Consider the following 17600-nt stretch of genomic DNA (forward strand, 5'->3'; position numbering starts at 1 on the left):
AATTATCAGCTATGTGTTAGGAACAGTGTCCGGCAGTACATGCTGAGTCATACTGGAACCTCAGAAAAACAAAACATGCATCCCTGTATAGAGTATATTCCTGTTTTGACCTAAGAGAAAGTCAATATAAGTGCCGTCAAAAGTATGATTATATATTAAAAGCCCTGCATTGCCCAATCTATTTCAATGCTACGTCAAATCTCACGAACTTAACTAGTGTGGGTGTGGCACTTGCCAGGCTGGAGGACTGAAGAGGATTGGAACCCACTGATCACACCATAGTGCAGCCTAGGGAAAGGACACAGAAATATGTATTTATTTTTAAATGTGATATTATGTTCATAGTGTACTTTTTGCATTCTTCAAACATTACACTCAAATATTTATCTTGATTATTGAGTAACTGATGTGTTTTTTACATTTTGCATTTCACAGGTTTCACCCTAATCCAGACTTTGGGTTCAAACTTGGATTACAAAGTAGAACACAATAGGGTGTCTGCTATCAAAGAACTGAAACTTTAATAGGAACTTTGATTCCAAATCAGTATCCTCTATCCTCTATCCTATATAGGAGAAGACTCTTGAGAGTCCCTTGGACTGCAAGGAGATCCAACCAGTCCATTCTGAAGGAGATCAGCCCTGGGATTTCTTTGGAAGGAATGATGCTAAAGCTGAAACTCCAGTACTTTGGCCACCTCATGCGAAGAGTTGACTCACTGGAAAAGACTCTGATGCTGGGAGGGATTGGGGGCAAGAGGAGAAGGGGACAACAGAGGATAAGATGGCTGGATGGCATCACTGACTCGATGGATGTGAGTCTCAATGAACTCCAGGAGTTGGTGATGGACAGGGAGGCCTGGCTTGCTGCGATTCATGGGGTCGCAAAGAGTCGGACACAACTGAGCGACTGATCTGATCTGATCTAATCCTATAGTCTTTTCCCTCCCTCTCTCTCTCCACACAGATGCATACACCACACACATGCCGGCACATGCACACACACCCAAATGTATCTTCATCTTTGCTTAGAGAATTTCACATTTCCTCTGGATGTTTTCAGACTACTTATTTCCAAAAGTTTTACTCATATGTCAAAATATTCAGTTTTCCATTGTTCCTTAAGTTTCACCAACAATTTTAATAGAGTCTTAATGCTCAGTGCTTTGGCTTTTGAGATATTATTTCACTTTTGTTCATAATGCCAGGTATCTTCCATTGTTATTGCCAGAGTCACTCTCCACTCTGCTCTCTGACATGAGAAGCTGACCCACATGGACTCTACCAACAACTTTTTTTATCTTCTAGCTTATAGTTGGATTCTGTCAATGGGGATCACAAAACAAATTGGAAGGATGGTGGAGAGTGAGGTCAGGATATTCACTGCCTGTCTTCTCCCTTGGCAAGTCTTCTCAGTTGGCTATGTTCCTCAACTACTCTTTCTTAAGGCGATAACTCTGGATTTTGGTAACTGCCCCCTATCCTCCCTGTGAGACTGAAGAGATATCAGCTCTCTTTTTTTACCCACTCCATCTTTTGAGTTTCCCCTTTACCATGTCCACATCTTTGTAAATGATCCCTTGCAAATACAAAGTTTCAGTTTATTTAAACAGATGTGCCATCTATTTCTGGATGGAACCTTGATTGCTACTCCCATTTATCTTACTGCAGTGATCACTATGCCACCAGTTACTATTTATTTTGATGTTCACTTTTACCTCTGTTTAAATTATTTTCTATCTTCTTTTGTTGGATTATAAAATTCTTATGTATGTTTTTAAAATATATTAAGATATTTTATTAAGATATTTTCAAATAAGTTGATACATTACTCTGAGGCTTTAAACATAGTATTTAAAATATAAGTTGACCTTAATTGATATGGAAATCTCATTATTAGAAACATGAAATACTGTAAAGTGATGCCTCAAAGAGCTTTAAAATGTTGCACAGGATCCTACAACAATCATAGACTCTCATGCAATTACATTTACAATTGATTTCTCTTTCCCTCCTGCCACTTTACTCAACACATTTAAAGATATCAATTAGCCATTGCCTTCTCTGAGGAGGTATGCGCTAAGCACTACTTAAAGTATACAGGACTTTGTAGTATCATCCATGTACCCCTAAAAGGTACCCCTATATACCTCTTTTCTCTTTCTCATTTGATATTTTGAATCTGCAATCATCTTGGAAATGTAACTAAACATAAAAAGCAGACCTGAGTAAGGATCTGGGGGCCACCTTACAAAAGCACATATGGACTTTTAGTAAATGGGCTTTGTGATTATTGCCAACTGTTTTGTAGCTTTCAGCAGTCCATCTCTGGGTTTAAAACTACTTTTCAGAAAGTTGAAAAACAGACTTCAGAAATAAGGATGAATGAAGATTTATAAGCATGGATCCCTTGGATAGCTTATAAATATAATTGATCACTTATGTCATTTCTACTGTGTTGCTGCTACTGCTGCTAAGTCTCTTCAGTCGTGTCCGACTCTGTGTGACCCCATAGATGGCAGCCCACCAGGTTCTCCCATCCCTGGGATTCTCCAGGCAAGAACAATGGAGTGGGTTGCCATTTCCTTCGCCAATGCATGAAGTGAAAAGTGAAAGTGAAGACTCTCAGTCGTATCCGACTCTTCGTGACCCCATGGACTGCAGCCTACCAAGCTCCTCTGTCCATGGGATTTTCCAGGCAAGAGTACTGGAATGGGGTGCCATTGCCTTCTCCAAGAACTAAACATTTAAAGAGTGTCTAGTAAACAAAACACTTTTCCATGAAGTATTTATTAAAGATTATAACTAAATATGCTATCTTTCAGTCTGATAGTTCATGGGATTTACTATCTACATCATATAACCAAATTGATTTTATTTAAGTTTTCAATTGAGAATAATTTAAATTATTTTCTATTGATTTTAAGTAAACTTATTATACCCAAGCTTTTAAAGATGCTTATGAGTTAAAGACCCTAAGATATTTGTATGTGTGCATGCTCAGTCATGTCCAACTCTTTGCCACCACGTGGATTGTAGCCGGCCAGGCTCCTCTGTCCTTGGGATTTTCTAGGCTAGAATGCTGTCATTTCCTTCTCCACTGAGATATCTTAGTCTTAATCAACTGTAGACTGTATGACATTAGGGAGATAGTAAATGTTGATAATTTATTGAACTGATTCCTCTTATGCACTGTACTCTTTTAAATTAAAGGGTATAAAGACATATGCTTTGGCCTAATTAACTTTATTAGATATTTAAATTTAAACATTTATGCTTCTTTTATAATCTAAACACTTTAATATCAAAATTGCAGAAGATAATCACAGATATTTTGGTCTAGATGAAGGGAATTCAGTGAGTGGAAGTAGGAGGATCCCTACACTTACTGAATGTACAGTGCGCACCTGCCATTGAGGACCACAGGGTAAGAGTTAGGAGCTAAGGCTTCTTGACTGCATCAGCATCTCAGCCGTCTACGAGCAGGTCAATTGACCTCTCTGTGTCTCTGTTTCCCATATCATAGGGATTATTATAGCAATGTATATCCCATAAAACTCTCATGAGGATTAAATAAGTGAATATATATATGTATATGTATATATATACACACACATATATATATAGGTCTGCATAGGCATGTGCTCAATATACATCATCTCACTTATTCTTCTTTTAAGTTTAATTTTCATTGGCATATAGTTGCTTTAAAATGTTACTTTCTGCTGTGCGGCAAAGTGAGTCAGTTATACATATACATACATCTACTCTTTTTAGATTCCTTTCTCATCTAGGTTACTACAGAGTATTGAGAAAATAATACTTTAAGATTTGTGTCACACCCATCTTCTTCTTTTTGGAAACTAAAGCCAGAATAAAAATATCATTTATCTGTTCCAGTATCCCTAAAATTAAATCCTCTCTGTGATCATTGTCAAGAGTCACTGGCAATATCATGGATATTTAAGCAATATCTATGTTTTATATTTTTATATTACTCAAAGTTCCAAATAGAAGGTCCTGTCAAAAAAAATAAAATATGGCTTACCCATTAATTCTGACCATAGCCTAATAATAATCAACTTTTAATGCAAGGAGAATAAAAATGAAAAGACAATGTTTTTAAATGTGAGGATAGAAGAGGTTGATCACATTGGTTTGTCACCTGCCTCCCTCCAAAACGGTCAGAAAGAATTAAGGAGATATTTGGCAAAACTAATACAGTTATGTAAAGTTTAAAAATAAAATAAAATTAAAAAAAAAATTCAACATTGAGAAAACTAAGAAAAAAAAAAAAAAAGAAAGAATTAAGGAAAGAAGAAGGTGCATGACTTTTTCTTACATTCTCTGATCATCTTCCTAATCTCAATTCCATCTTTCTCATACTTTTTATTGTGACTTCTTGTGTGATATTTTGGAGAAGGCAATGGCAACCCACTCCAGTACTCTTGCCTGGAAAATCCCACGGACAGAGGAGCCTGGTAGGCTGCAGTCCGTGGGGTCACAAAGAGTCGGACAGGACTGAGCGACTTCACTTTCACTTTTCGCTTTCATGCACTGGAGAAGGAAATGGCAACCCACTGCAGTGTTCTTGACTGGAGAATCCCAGGGACGGGGGAGCCTGGTGGGCTGCCGTCTCTGGGGTCGCACAGAGTTGGACACGACTGAAGCAACTTAGCAGCAGCAGCAGCAGTGTGATATTTGCTAAATTCTATCTCTATTTTCCAGTATATTTAATTTCTGGTCCTCATACATTTTACTGACTTGCATCATAATCTTGATGCCATTGCAAAATGGGCATGAAGGTTTTGTGTACAATAAGAAAAATTAACCTCTTCAAAACTGCTGCTTTTCTAGATCGATGGACATTCCTATTAGTAACTGCATGCAAGTTGGTGGAGCATCTGTCTCCTGGTTTGCTTCCCTGTCAAATTTACAGATTATTCTGCATAACTTTTCACCCTGAATCTGCACTCTACGAGACAAAGGTAAAAAAGCACACAGCCAAGTGCAACACTTTCTTTAGAGAATGAACATGCAGTGCAAATTCATGCTCTGAGGATCTGCAAAGCTCCTTGAGTCTATGAACAGGTGTGAAAAATGTTGCGACAATCTGGAAAGCATATTTTAGACCAACTACTATTGTATTATTTAGGTAACAGTAAAACTATTTACCCACAAAAAGCAGTTTATAATACTGATTTTTAATATGAGAATATAACTTTGAGAATCTAAATGTTAAAATGGTCCCCTATTAGAGAATGCACAGGTGAATAATTAAAAAGTCAAAATCAAAATACTGACAATAGTCACATATTTTATACATAAAAAGATATACTTTCTCCAGTTTGAATCACAAAAATATATTTCTTTGCAAAAGCTGAAAAGAGTAGAATCCAGATCCTGAATATTTAATAGAAAATAAAATGATATTTATTTTTAAGTGCATTCTACATTCAACACAACTGCATACTCACAACAAATCTATTGCGTTGCCCTGACATAGTTACTGCAAAGGTTTTTCCTTTGCTATCCCAAGGGCCCAATTGATTTATCTGCCAGAAGCCTAAAGCCCCAAAATAAGATAGCTTTGAGTTTACAGAGGTCATTTTTCATTGTCTAAATAAAAATTTCTAAACAAAAATCTCTCATCCTGTTAACCGCAGGGTCCTTATCTCCCCAGAGGCTACAGCAACCTGAAAGAAGCCATTTCAATTCTTTCATGAAGAAAGATAAAAGCAAGTTTTCGATTAGAAAGCCCAGCAAAGCCTTCTTATTAAATAGTGGTAACAGGAACTAGTTGAAAAGGTAAAACTGTTCTAGGATGGGGCGGAGGAAAGAGGGAAATTATTATGCATGAGACAAACCTTATACAAGGAGTGCAAAGACAATCGAAGACGGTGACATTCGAGGAGCCAAAAGGCAGTTTATGAATCCTTGTAACTCCTCACAGTTGTTCTACCCAGCTCCTTAATAAACTGCCTAGTTCTATCAAGCATGTTCTCTTAATTGTGTGCACCCACTTTTATCAACTAACATTAACTATGTGTCTCGATAATTATGCATTCAGGCCCATCTTCTCTGATCTGTCATCATTCAAAGTGCTTATGCAGCACAGGCAGGGGTGGAATGTGGCATGCTATCCTAGCTTCAGAATAATGGATTTTGTGAGGCTAAGCTAAAAGGAAATTATCAAAAATTACTTCATAGACTAAGTTTTGATAAAGAAGATAAACATAGACACTAATGGTGATGCCTTGGGAAACAAACCAGAACTGTAGAAGAAAAGAAGGTTGCTGCTATTTGAAGGAAAATCTGTTATAAATGAAGGAGAATAAAAAGCACGGCTCATATTTTAACTCAGTTCTTTTAGCAAAATGTACAAGGAGAAAAGAAATAATCTGGGGCATGTTTACACTAAAACATAAACTAGTTCATTTACCAATTAAAGTCCCAGCGCAGCTTTCCTACTGTCTTTAAAAAACAGAAAAGGCCTGAGGCTGGGGGTGGGGGTGGGGTACTTAAATCAGTAAACAATTCTTAAAATCTTTCTGTTTGTCCTCTGAATATGTATCCTATTAATTTTTTAGATTTGTATTAATTTAAATTTTGACATAAAGAAAGGTACTTCCAGACAAGAATAAACAGTCAGACACAGTCTATAAAATGTCTGGCTTACTTTGTCTTCCATTCTTAGCCATGGTGTATTAACAAATAATGAATATAATTTTTTTTCTCTCTGTTTAGGTACATATTCTAAAAAGCATTTCAAGATACCCTTAATTATGTACCTAACAAAGAAAATATTTCAATTCATTTCTTCTAAGAAAATGTGAAAATAAGATTTCTATACATTAATTTTAAAATTTGTCAAAACCTGAAGGTTACCCAATAAAATACGTTCAGAAAGTATGGCTTCATATTAAGTATTTTCATGCTACTATTATTATATCTGATAGAAAAGATCTAAATTTTCTAATATTCTGTAGAGAACTAATCTTAGTGGATTCAGACAGAAGTCATGTTGCTCAAAATCAAAGAATGAGAATACCACAGAAGGATTTTTTTCTCTGTGTGTGTGTATAATTTTGTTTTTGTTTTTTGTACAATAGTTATGGTGATTAAGTGGGTAATACCTGATTTGAACATTTTTCAGCCAAAATCATCTTGACTATTTTCTATAGGGCATAACTTTAAAGATTAATGTATCACTAGTTTATGTGTTACAAGGAACCCAATACTGTCTCATAAGAAAATATGTGCCCATGAGGCCACCTTCAGGCAAAGTGTGACGGTTTTCTATCCAGTGATGAGTCTTCTTTTATGCTTCAAGTATTGCTTATAAGGTACTAAACACATGACCAGTTTTACTGTTTATGAGATATATGGATCTGCCCAGAATCAGAAGTACAAAATACTCCTTCCTTGGCTTCCATCAGAGAGTGGAATATTTATTTCCCAGATCTTACATGTCCATCAAAATCCAAACTAAGGAAATTATGATGCTTAGGGGGAAAAAAAAAAAAAACTGAAAGGTATTCCCTCCTCGGCAAGTTAAAATCTGCTTCCTATCAAAATGTGTCTCTAGAGAAGATCATACATGGCTTCAATTGACCTCCTATATACTTGATACTGGTAAGCTGTTTTTTGATGCCCCTGACCCACTCTTTAGAAGAATGCATACAACAAGCAACTCTATAAAATTCCTAATTGTATTTCATGTGTAAGTCTGAAGAAGATATTACCTCATATCAGAATCCACATGAGAAATTTTACTTAGAAATCAGTGCTCAAGAATAACTTACCCTGAGAAACTATTAGAGCTTACCTTTGTCGATATTAAGCTTTAGACAATTGATTTTATCTATTTTGTTCTTATTTTTTTTGTATTTTACAATTATGTGTACATGCTTAGTCACTCAGTCTTATCCAACTCTTTGCAATCCTAAGGACTGTAGCTGACCAGGTTACTCTGTCCATGGGACTTTTCCAGGCAAGAATACTGGCCTGGATTATCATTTCCTTTCCAGGAGAACTTCCTGACTCAGAGATTGAACCTGACTATCCTGCATCTCCTGCATTGCAGAGGGATTCTTTATCACTGAGCCCCCTAGAAAGCCTTTTACAATAATAAATCATTTCAAATATTTTGGAAAACAGAGTGTGGCATAAGTAATAAATGGAATGGTTAAAATGATTGAACTCGCATTACAAAATCCATACAAATTAAAAGGAACACCTAATAAACATTGTGGGAACAGTGGAAATAGTGGCTGAGTTTATTTTTGGGGGGCTCCAAAATCACTGCAGATGGAGATTGCAGCCATGAAACTAAAAGACACTTACTCCTTTGAAGGAAAGTTATGACCAACCTAGACAGCATATTAAAAAGCAGAGACATTACTTTGTCAACAAAGGTCCATCTATTCAAGGCTATGGTTTTTCCAGTGGTCATGTATGGATGTGAGAGTTGGACTATGAAGAAAGCTGAGCACTGAAGAATTGATGCTTTTGAACTGTGGTGTTGGAGAAGACTCTTGAGAGTCCTTTGGACTGCAAGGAGATCCAATCAGTCTATCCTAAAGGAGATCAGTCCTGGGTGTTCATTGGAAGGACTGATGTTGAAGCTGAGACTCCAACACTTTAGCTACCTGATGGGAAGAGCTGACTCATTTGAAAAGACCCTGATGCTGGGAAAGATTGAGGGCAGGAGGAGAAGGGGACGACAGAGGATGAGATGTTTGGATGGCATCACCGACTCGATGGACATGGGTTTGCGTAGACTCCGGCAGTTAGTGATGGACAGGGAGGCCTGGTGTGCTGCAGTTCATGGGGTTACAAAGAGTCGGACATGACTGAGCGACTGAAGTGAGTAAACATTGGCCTGCATAATAGTCAGGTAAGTTGTAAAGGGATGTCTAGAGGCAGATGTTCGTCCATTGTTAGTGCAGTTGTTCACAATGCCAGCAGGGACCAAATTGTTCCATCTTTCTGCACTGATATCATTAGACTGTTACTTTTTTTTCATGTCTGCACTTTTTCACTCTTAGCTTTACTGCCACTCCTAAGTAAGACTATATTCAAAGATAAGAGGCAGAGTGAAGGAACAGTACCAGCCATGCTTATGTGAGGAAGAGAGTATCACCAGATGCCCCAGCAGACTTTTCCTCAGGCCTCATTGGCTGTAACAAGAACACATGGTCCCCTTTTGCTGCAAGGGAAGCTGAAAAAGAGAGTACTCAGCTTTCTGAGATGGCAAAAGAAAGGGTAGTATATTCAGCAGGTAGATATCAAAAACAATATAAAACAAAACAAAAAAAGAGCTTCTAAATACTCATTATTAAGTTCAGAAAGAATAAAGTACAAAAATGTGGTTCTAGGTCAGGAAGATTCCCCTGGAGAAGGGAATGGCAACCCACTCCAGTATTATTGCCTGGAGAATTCTGTGGACAGGCCATGGCGTTGAAAAGAGTCGGCACAACTGAGCGACTAACACACTTCCACAGGTACTTTTCACTGTAAGTGTATTTGCTGTAGGCATCTTTGCCACAAGCATTTTTGCCATAAATATTTTTGCCACATAACTAATTGGCCAAGTCCATTTTGCCATGACAAGAAATAACTAGTTGACACTTTGGTTTGACAATTTGGTTTCATGTGTTAAAATGCCGTATGCTTCTTCCAGTTAGAGACAATATTGATGGCTTTATGGAGCTGAAAATTTTCCTGAAGAATTGGTTTTTTTATTTTCAAACATACTACATTGGAAGATGTACTCAAAGGCACAGAGTTGAACCCACATTTCCCATAGAAATTTGGAACATCTAATATATGTGACAATATGCCAAGAACAAACGACAGTGAAGCAACTTTCACGGTACAATAGAAAGCTCAGGTACAAATACACATCCTAGCATTTGGAAACGTACCTCTATTAATGAAGAAAGCAATTTAAGTGAAAAAAGAAAAAGCATCATGTTGAGTGGTGATACAAGTGAATGACAGAAAAATAAAAGTATACCACGATGAATGAACGCAAGTACTTAAGTACAATCTACAAAAGAAAGTCAGATATTTGTGCAGTATGCCATGAATCTACACACATTTTATATGTAACCAAATATTTTGTATTTTGCATGTATCAATTTTGTTATTCATTTTTCCTATTCCCTTTTATATTTTTCTTTTATTCTTTGTTATTTTATCTTTTATAGCAAAATTGCCTGATGGCCAATTACTTGTGCAACAAAAATGCTGCAGCAAAAATGTACATGGCAAATGGTGAAAATGCTAAACACGATATTGAGTATGAGAGTACTACAGAATAGTTGAGCAAGATGTAGAGTTTTGTCTTTACAATGTGGGTGGTTACTTTTTAAATGTGTTAATTGTGATGGCATCAACTATCATTACCTAAGATCTCAAGGCCCAGAATAAAGTTAAAGTGAAGTTCAATCTTGTGAAAGTGAATGTAATTTGCATATCAAATAGAGTTCTTAATGATGTCCAACTTCTTTAGCCAATTCTTGTTAGACCTGATAGGTCATCATTGGTCTCACATTGCATTATGGGTGAAAAGGAATAAAATGTGAACTCTGCTTGTACCTTTTTTCACACACTGTTTCTGTTTTCTTTATTCTTATTATATTTGCACTTTCTTTGCAAAGTTACTTTCTTTGCAAAAATCTTTTTAAGTCACACATTTCTTTTCCAAACTTCATTTACTGCAAATGAGTAATGAAATCCATAAATCCACTTAGTTAGGAATACAGTATTATAATATTTAGCATTTACCTTAGTATGTGTCAGCACAGTTCAAAAGGCTTTAGTCATATTTGCACATTTAATCATCACAAAAACCAAAGATAGGTACTATTAGTAACTACATGTTATAGATGTAAAATGTGAGGCTCATTGAGGGTTTAGTGGCTCCTCAGCTAGTAAATAGCTGAGCTTGAACTCAAAAACAGACTGCTCTAATCCCAAAGAATCTTTTCTTCACCACGCTACCAATAAATCAGTTAATTGAATCAAAATTCAACCAAGCAAATGAAATGGAATTTTAAGGCATAGTTATGGTCTAAGAAAAAGTAAGAAGTCAAAATAAGATCCATACAATGGTATAGCTGTATTGAAGGCAAACCACTGGGAAATTTCAACCCATTTTTACAATTGTATATATGGTAGAGTACAACAAAGTTACATCCCTAGGATAATGACGGGCATCAGAATATTCTCAATTACTTTCTAAGAAAGATTGGAATAGTTTTTTCTTTATAAAAGCTGTAAGCCAAAAGAGTATTCTAAGCTCTCAGCCAAAAAGGGGAATTCAATGAATTTTAAACCATCATTCGGTTAACAGACCACCTTACCTGCCTCCTGAGAAATCTGTATGAAGGTCAAGAAGCGATAGTTAGAACCAGACATGGAACAATGGACTGGTTCCAAATTGGGAAAGGAGTCTGTCAAGTCTGTTTATTGTCACCTTGCTTATTTAAATGTATGCAGAGTACATCATGTGAAATGCCAGGCTGTATGTATCACAAGCTGGAATCAAGATTCCAGGGAGAAATATCAATAACCTCAGATACGCAGATGACACCACCCTTATGGCAGAAAATGAAGAAGCACTAAAGAGCCTCTTGGTGAAAACGAAAGAGGAGAGTGAAAAGGCTGCCTTAATTCTCAGCATTCAAAAAACTAAGATCATGGCATCTGGTCCCAACACTTCATGGGAAAAAAAAAAAAGTGGAATGGAAACAATGGAAACAATGATAGATTTTATTTTCTTGACTTCCAAAAATCACTGCAGATGGTGAGTACAGCCATGAAATTAAAAGGCACTTGTTCCTTGAAGAAAAGCTATGAAAACCTAGACAGCATATTAAAAAGCAAAGATATTACTTTACCAACAAAGTTCTGTCTAATCAAAGCTATGGTTTTTCCAGTAGTCATATATGATTGTGAAAGCTGGACCATAAAGAAGACTGAGCATCAAAGAATTGATGTTTTTGAATTATGGTGTTGGAGAAGACTCTTAAAAACCCCTTGGACTGCAAGGAGATCCAACCAGTCCATCCTAAAGGAAATCAGTCCTGAATTTTCATTGGAAGGACTGATGCTGAAGCTGAAACTCCAATACTTCGGCCACCTGATGCGAAGAACCGACTGATTGGAAAAGACCCTGATGCTGGGAAAGATTAAAGGCAGGAGGAGAAGGGGATGACAGAGGATGAGATGGTTGGATGGCACCACCAACTTGATGTACATGAGTTTGAGCAAGCTCTGGGAGTTGGTGATGGACAGGGAGGCCTGGTGTGCTGCAGTCCATGGGGTCACAAAGAACTGGACATGACTGAGTGACTGAACCAAACTGACTGTCGGCATTTAAGAATTCCAGTAGGAATGTCACCAGAAAATTAAGCATTTATTGAATTCACTACTTTTTCTGTTTCTTCAATGAAAGTTCACAGTTGTTTATGTCATCTTTGAATTTATAAGATATTTAAGGATAGAGATCTCATGATGTTTTATATATATAATTTCATGGCTGCAGTCACCATCTGTAGTGACTTTTGAGTTCAAGAACATAAGTCTCTCACTGTTTCCATTGTTTCCCCATCTATTTGCCATGAAGTGCTGGGACCAGATGCCATGATATTAGTTTTTTGAATGTTGAGTTTTAAGTCACCATTTTCACTCATCTCTTTTACTTTCATCAAAAGGCTCTTTAATTTCTCTTTGCTTTCTGCCATAACGGTGGTGTCATCTGCATATCTGAGGTTATTGATATTTCTCCCTGCAATCTTGATTCCAGCTTGTGCTTCATCCAGCCTGGCATTTCGCATGATGTACTCTGCACACAAGTTAAATAAGCAGGATGACAATATACGGTCTTGAGGTACTCCTTTCCCAATTTGGAACCAGTCTGTTGTTCCATGTCCAGTTCTAAATGTTGCTTCTTGACCTTCATACAGATTTGTCAGGAGGCAGGTAAGGTGATGTGGTATTTCCATCTCTTTAAGAGTTTTCCAAATTTTGTTGTGATCCACACAGTCAAGGGCTTTGGCACAGTCAATAGAGCAGAAATAAATGTTTTTCTGGAACTCTCTTGCTTTTTCTATATCCAACAGAGGTAGGCAATTTGATCTATGGTTCCTCTGCCTTTTCTAAATCCAGCTTGAACATCTGCAATTTCACAGTTTACATAACTATTGAAGCCTGGCTTGGAGAATTTTGAGCATTACTTTGCTAGTGTGTGAGATGAGTGCAATTGTGTAGTAGTTTGAACATTCTTTGGCATTGCCCTTCTTGATTGGAATGAAAACTGACTTTTTCCAGTCCTGTGGCCACTGCTGAGTATTCCAAAGTTGCTGGCATATTGAGGGCCACCATGAATATATTGGGGTCAGTAAGTCAGTCCACATGTAATAGAAGTGTGCTGACTCACTGAACAGACCTCATATTGCACCATAATCCAACTAAAATATCACAGTCTCCTCCATCCTCAGCTTCTTGTGACTTTTATTTTAACAGATTTAAACTACAGTTTTAAATATTCACTTACTTATTCTTAGACTTTCCTGGTGGCTCAGACGGTAAAGCATCTGCCTACAATGCAGGAGACCCGGGTTCAATCCCTGGATGGGGAAGATCCTCTGGAGAAGGAAATGGCAACCCACTCCAGTACTCTTGCCTTGAAAATCCCATGGGAAGAGCCTGGTAGACTACATTCCATGGGGTCACAAAGATTCGAACACGACTGAGCTACTTTACTTACTTATTCTTAAATTCTGCTCCAATAGCAGAATTTTGTTTTAACTCTCAGATGAGGTAGCAAAAATTAATTAAAATTCAATTATCCAATAAAATGAAACTTTCATTTAGTATATAGCCATGTGTCCTCTGATTCATTCCAAATGGATGTTTTGCAGATAGCATCTTCACTTCTAGATCATGTTATGGGAGAAGACTCTTGAGAGTCCCTTGAACTGCAAGGAGATCCAACCAGTCCATCCCAAAGGAAATCAGTCCTTAATATTCATTGAAAGGATTAATGTTGAAGCTGAAACCAATACTTTGGCCACCTAATGGGAAGAACTGACTCATTGGAAAAGATCCTGATGCTGGGAAAAATTGAAGGCAGGAGGAGATGGGGATGAAAGAGGATGAGATGGTTGGACAGTATCACCAACTTGATGGACAGGAGTTTAAGCAAGTTCTGGGAGTCGATGATGGACAGGGAAGCCTGGCACGCTGCAGTCCATGGGGTCAGAAAGAGTCGGACATGACTGAGTGACTGAACTGGATTGAACTGAACTAATGGGAAACAGGCTGCTTGGTGTTTGCCGACTTCCTATTCTTTTTGAGAATTTGGTTATTTCACTCTGTTTTACTATTAATCTCTAAAGCAATAAAACTTCTCTCAAATAACTTAGATTTAGGTGCAAAATCTGATGTAAATCAGATTCAAACTTATTGATAAAAAAAATCAATAGTGGAGAAGTTCCCAGAGATCTGAACTGATGGCTTGATACAATTGTTATATACTGTGATACACATTATTTTACCCTCTTTTCATCAAACTAATCTCTGGTTTTTATACTTCAAACAACTTCCCAAAATATGAGAAATCTTATTAGCTCTTTTATGTTAAGGAAGTCTTTCTACAAGACATTATCAAACTTTCACATTGGAACACGAATCTATCTCATAGCTGAGGATTGGTGGGATATATTATCAAGTAAATTGTGCTCAAAATAATACATCCAGTCCTATTTAGATATGTTTGAAATATTCTTTAAAGTTGTTTTAATCCATCCATCTATTCTCCCATACAACAAACATTTATTCGGAAAACTGAATATATATATACTCTGCTAGGTGGCTTCACCTTCAATCTTACCTCATATGTAAGAATAGTTTCTTGGCCCAGAAAAAGCTCAAACTAATACAAGCATCTTTATGAATATAAATAAAACCATATTATAGAAATTTGATAATTTCAATTATGAAATTGATCATTTCAATTATGATATTGACAATATTCCTGAATGTTTGCAGGTAAGACTTTGCAGGAAGTTCAGCTTACTTCATGATTTATTTGTCAGCCACATTCCCAGTTAAGACTATTAGTACACAAATGATAGAAGTGGTCAGAATAATTCAGGGAATATTAGTGTAGTTTCTTGCCTCTAGCTACTGATAATCTCATCGATATCTCATGCAATTTCTAATAAAAATTGTATATTGTTAGATTGCAATAATAAATATAGAATCTAATATGATTTTAAGCCATTTCAAGTGACATGAGAATATAATGATTTGGGTATGGTGTTCCAACTAGAAGTTTTCAGAAGTTTCCCAGAGTAGGTGGTATTCTAGCTGAATTTTACAAGATGAGCTTTTATTTGGCCAGGAAATGATAGGTGAGGAAAGCATCACGGCACAGAGAACAGCACCAGGACAGGTGTGCAGAGTAGGCAGGGAACTACACCCACTTAAGTATGATTAGGGGTAAGGCATGAGGTATACTAGTGGGACCTGGGGCTGGAGACCATATGGTCTCCATTTCAAAACTGGTCAGGCTACTTCAAAAAATCTCAAAATGTACCACAGATCAAAAGGAGCCAGTGAAGAGATTTTAAGAGAAATGAAATAATTGGGCTTTAGGTCTACATTTTAGCATGATTGCTCTAAGTCCAACACTGCTGTAAAAGAACTAAGAAAGAAAAAATGGAGGCAATGTCTCCTATTCAGTATCAGGAAGAGGAGATTTTCTGAAGAGCCCTCTCTCCCAGGAGGATCTGCTCATGCTGTGGATGTTTGAAGCTGTGGGTCTCCTGTCCATACTTGATTCTGCAACTGGACCCCTTTTCCTCCCCTTCATGAATTATGCCTCATGCCCTGATTATCTTCCCTTATAACCTGATTTCACTTCCTTAATCTTCTCATTCTTTAAGACCCCAGTCAACTTGGACCAACTATTTTCTCCTGAGGAGAAGACAATAAAAAAGAAGCAAGTAAGTTGTATTGTTCAAAATAACAGTATTCTAAATTTATAGCATTAATGCCATGTTTATATATTTCACATACCTACTTTACAAAAACAGATAGTATGGCTCTATTTAATTAGCTTCTGTATGTATTATGCTTACCCAGTGATATCTACATTTTAGGATAAAAATAGCTTTAGTAGATCCATATGCAACACCAGCCACTGACATAAAGAATACATAATGAAACCGTTATATTCCAAGAGAAAAACCAGATGATTAATTTCCAAATATTTTTAGTGGAATGTTAACAGGGAAACAAATAATATAATTATACATATGGGTACCCACACAGACTCATACACACACAAAAACTATACAAAACATTATTTTTCTATTTTAAGCTATGTCATTGAACTTACTTGGTTACTAGAAAAATCTTTTAGAAAGCACCCTGAAACAGCACTGTGGAGATGTAAGACAAAAAAAACAAAAAAATTCCACTACTATATAGCTTTCAGTGTAGAACCTATAATGTCCTTGATGGAGACCATCATGTATTGGGACACATATGCTGTTTTCTACTATTTCTTTGATTAGCCCTCATTCTTGCTCTTCAGGGTTTCTATCATAATACAAGAAAATAAAATTTTAAGCCCAGAAGGATTTTTACAGTAATGCAAGCTATTGATCGGTGCAATTTTTTCAACCAAAGCTTACTATCGCATCCAGATTCCTTACAGCTCCAATATGCCCAGTGGGTTAATATTAGGTAAGGTACAAGCTGTTAGAAAACTACCAGTAATTTTTCTCCCCTCAATGTTGCTACATATTTCAAGCTCCTGTGGGGCAATAACAAAACTTTATTTTTTGCTTTTGTCCAAACCTCAGATTTCAGACATATTCTGAGCAATAAAGATCAGCCATAAAATATGTATTCAAACCATGATTTTCTTGTGTTGGTTAATCCTAAGACATTGGGGCATAGCCATGCCTATTTTCCAGCCCAGAAAGACATCTTAAACACCTGCCATCTCCCCCCTATTCCCAGAAGACCATGGATGAACTATAAATAGTGATTGCTATTGCCTTCTCTAACTGGACATTTTAACTTTCCACTATCTGCTTCCCCAGGCTCTGCTTTGAATCTTCTACTTCTGCTTCCTGGCCTTAAGTCCTTTGGTTTGTAGCTAAGCCCATCCTATGTCTAATCTCTACAGGCTGTCTCTGCTTCAGAGGCAATTTTATAGGAGGCTTAAGCTTCAATGTCCTTCATTTGCACAGGCCATTTCCGTGATCCCTGTATTAGGAAAATCCCCCTGGAGGAGGGAATGGCAACTCACTCCAGTATTCTTGCCTGGAGAATCTTCATGGACAGAGGAGCCTGCAGGGTTACAGTTCATAAGATCACAAACAACTGGACACGACTGAAGCGACTTCGCACTCGCACTCTCGTGACCCTGAATGGGAAACTAGAAATTTTCATTTACATTGAAAAGTAAGAATTTGGGGGACTTCCTTGGCAGTCCAGTGGTCAAAAATCCACACTTCCAATGCAGGGGGTGTGGATTTGATACCTGGTTGAGATCCTACATTCTGCATGGCA

At 37.1% G+C, this 17600-nt stretch overlaps 1 long non-coding RNA gene across 1 annotated transcript; it reads left to right on the forward strand.

Moving 5' to 3' along the window:
- Positions 1-680: 680 nt before the first annotated feature.
- On the forward strand, positions 681-5982 carry LOC129660025 (uncharacterized). Its single transcript, XR_008718313.1, has 3 exons — positions 681-814; positions 4857-4987; positions 5666-5982. It is a non-coding gene; the product is annotated as an uncharacterized LOC129660025 (long non-coding RNA).
- Positions 5983-17600: the final 11618 nt, after the last annotated feature.

This window comes from Bubalus kerabau, chromosome 9, assembly GCF_029407905.1.
Source record: "Bubalus kerabau isolate K-KA32 ecotype Philippines breed swamp buffalo chromosome 9, PCC_UOA_SB_1v2, whole genome shotgun sequence".
Classification (NCBI taxonomy): domain Eukaryota; kingdom Metazoa; phylum Chordata; class Mammalia; order Artiodactyla; family Bovidae; genus Bubalus; species Bubalus kerabau.